Source organism: Myotis lucifugus, unplaced genomic scaffold, assembly GCF_000147115.1.
Source record: "Myotis lucifugus unplaced genomic scaffold, Myoluc2.0 scaffold_151, whole genome shotgun sequence".
NCBI classification, from domain to species: Eukaryota; Metazoa; Chordata; class Mammalia; order Chiroptera; family Vespertilionidae; genus Myotis; species Myotis lucifugus.
In genome coordinates, this window is record NW_005871199.1 from 1136551 (window position 1) to 1139628 (window position 3078).

Genomic DNA, 3078 nt, shown 5'->3' on the forward strand with positions numbered 1-3078 from the left:
TGACTCCGATCCCCACTTTCTTTTCACACACACACACACACACACACACACACACACACACACCTGCTTCCAGGGCAGGAAATGGGGCATTGATTCCAGTTATTTGCTTTCATCTTTCCTTTGTCCCTGTACCAATAACCTGGGCTCAGAGACACAAGACATACCACTCGGTGACATCCAGCTCCAGGGGTGAGGGGCTATGTGGTGGTCTGGGGATGTACATGCAGAAGGTGCCTACCTATTCCAGGAAAGGCCTGAGGATATGCTGGGCAGAGCACTGACCAGGGGCTCTGACCTGGGTTATCATTTCTTTTCTTTTTTTTTAAATATATTTTTATTGATTTCAGAAAAGAAGGGAGAGGGAGAGAAACATCAATGATGAGAGAGAATCATTGATCGGCTGCCTCCTGCACGCCCCCCACTGGGGATTGAGCCCACCACCCAGGCATGTGTCCTTGGCCAGAATCGAACCCGAGACCCTTCAGTCGGCAGGCCAATGCTCTATCCACTGAGCCAAACCAGCTAGGGTGAGGGTTATCATTTCTAACAAGCTCTGGGCTTTGGTCACGCTCTCTGCCTCCCTGAAACTCAGTTTTCTCATCGGACAAATGGAGGGCTTGGATGAGATGCTGAATCAGCTCCCTTTCGGATCTAACACTGTGTGGTTCTGCTTTGCTAAACATGGACGTTTCCTAGCGCTGGGGTATGTCACATGGAGAGGACGGGCAGACTAGGTCCCAAGAGACCTCACAGGTGGCATTTGTGGTGTTGAATTTACGAGATAGGGATGTGGGCCTGGGTTTCGAAGACTCCAAGGCTACATCTAGGAAATACTCATTGTTAACAACTTAATGAAATATGAAGCCATAATACGTACACATTCCTTGGCCATGAGAAATTTAACTGTCACTCAGACTGAATGAAAACTCATGCCTGCACATCCGGCACATTCTCCTCCTTTAAGCTAAATCAGAATCACAGTGTCTATGTGTAAATGCACAGTGACATAACTGAACAGGAGTATTTGTATCTTTAATGGCATCTGGCCATCCCCAGCAAGGAGTCGCGCCAATGGGTTCAGAAAACTCTTCTTGGCTACAATCCTCCACCCCCATCTCTATGTTATGGGCAGCCTGGCTACTCCAACTGTTGGCAAAAGCACTCTTTCCAGGATGGTACTTGCAACAGCTGTGCCCATGTGGTTCTCAGGGACTCTCCCTTTACGAGGCTCTATTGCTGACCTTTTTCCAAGGCTGACACATTCTTTGTTTAAGTATGCTAATATTTCCAATTAGGTTATAGCCAAGTACTGCTGGCAGGGAGCTGTTTCTTCTCTTTAAGGTGATTTTGCATACTCTCCACTGATCATTACTTGCTAAAATAGAAGTCTTATAGAGAGAAAGCTTATAGTTTTCTTTTTAATGTCTGAGGAAAAACTTCATTGTTTTTTCCAGGCACCACGACCCCATGCACCTCACCAGCTATTTCTTCACAGTTCCTTTTGCTGGGTCCATTAACATTAGAATTCTGAGGGGCTCAGTCCTGGGCCCTTCCACCTACTCTCTTCTCCTTGGTCACCTCAGGTAGTCCCATGACTTTACTGCTGTCTATATGCGGGTGATTCCCATATTTACCCCTCCAGTCCAGATCTTTCCCTCAAGCCAAAACTCAAAACCTCCATCTGTCAATCCAACATCACCACATAGATATCTATTAAGCATCTCATACTTCACAGATCCATAAATAAACTTCTGATCCAGGTCTTCCTGGATTGCCTCTACACTAAGGTGCTCAGGCCAAAAAAAAAAGACATGAAGTTAGTTATCTTTTTTCTCTTTCTCTCATCTCTACGTCAGCAGGTCTTGTCAGCCCTACCTTCAAAGTATATTGAATCCACCACTTCTCACCAGCCCCATCACTTCCTCCCTGGTCTAAGCCATCACCATCTGTCTATAGCTACTGCAACAGCCTCTTAACTGGTTTTTCCTGCTTCTAATCTTGCTCCCCTGAAACTTATTCTCAGCAGTCAAGTGATCCTCTACAAACAAATCAGATCTGATCCAGCAAAGAAATGAGTGCATATGTCCCACAAAAAGACAAGTATAAGTATTTTCATAGCAGCTTTACTTGTAATATTAAAAAACTTCAACTGTTAACCAGAAAATCATTAAACTTGGGTAAACTAATAGTGGTATATTCATTGAAGGGAATGTTATGTAACAAATTTTTAAAAGACTGAACTATTATATAAAACGGCATAAAAAGATCTCACAAATAATGAAGAAGTCAGACCATAAAGAGTACATACTAGAAAAAAAAAAGAGCACATACTATGATTCCATTTATATACAGTTCAAGAAAAATGCAAATTAATCTACAGTAAGAGAAAATAGTGGTTACTGTTTCCATCCTGGCCCCAAAATTCCTCCTGCTGCATACTCTCACCCTTGATTCCACTGTCCCCTTCATTCACTATATCCATTCTAACTACAAGTCCTACTATTTTGCTTTTAAATACCTCCCCAATGTATTTCTTTGACTTCATCCCAGCTCCTGCTACAGCCCTCATTTACGACTTCATCTCTCACCTGAATTATTGCCTGATGCATAACTTGGTACTTGCCCCGGTCTTCATCTCTCGTATCTACTTCACACTGCTACCATGGTTCTAAAACACAAATCTGCCACTCCCTTGCTTAAATCCCTCCTGTGGCTTCCATCATGGACAACAGCTTCCCAACCAGTGTTTTGACAATGTGTGCAGATATTCATTCCCTCAGCACTTTGGGCTTCGCGGCAGAGCCTGGGACAGCTAGAATTCCTGAGCCAACTCCCTCCAGCCTGAAGCAGCCAAGTCCCTTGCCCTCAGTATGCCGTTTCAAATGGCTCTGTGCCATGATGTGAAAAAGAGCTGAGAAGCACTGATCTGTGGGAGCTCCTAAACCGGCTCTGACCTCATCCTGCCTTCAACACCAAACATTCAAGTATCACTTTTTTCCAGGAAGTTTTTTCAGATAGCCTTCCCTGTGCTCTCAAAATAAGTATTTTTAAATCTTTATGGTTCAAAGTATTACATAT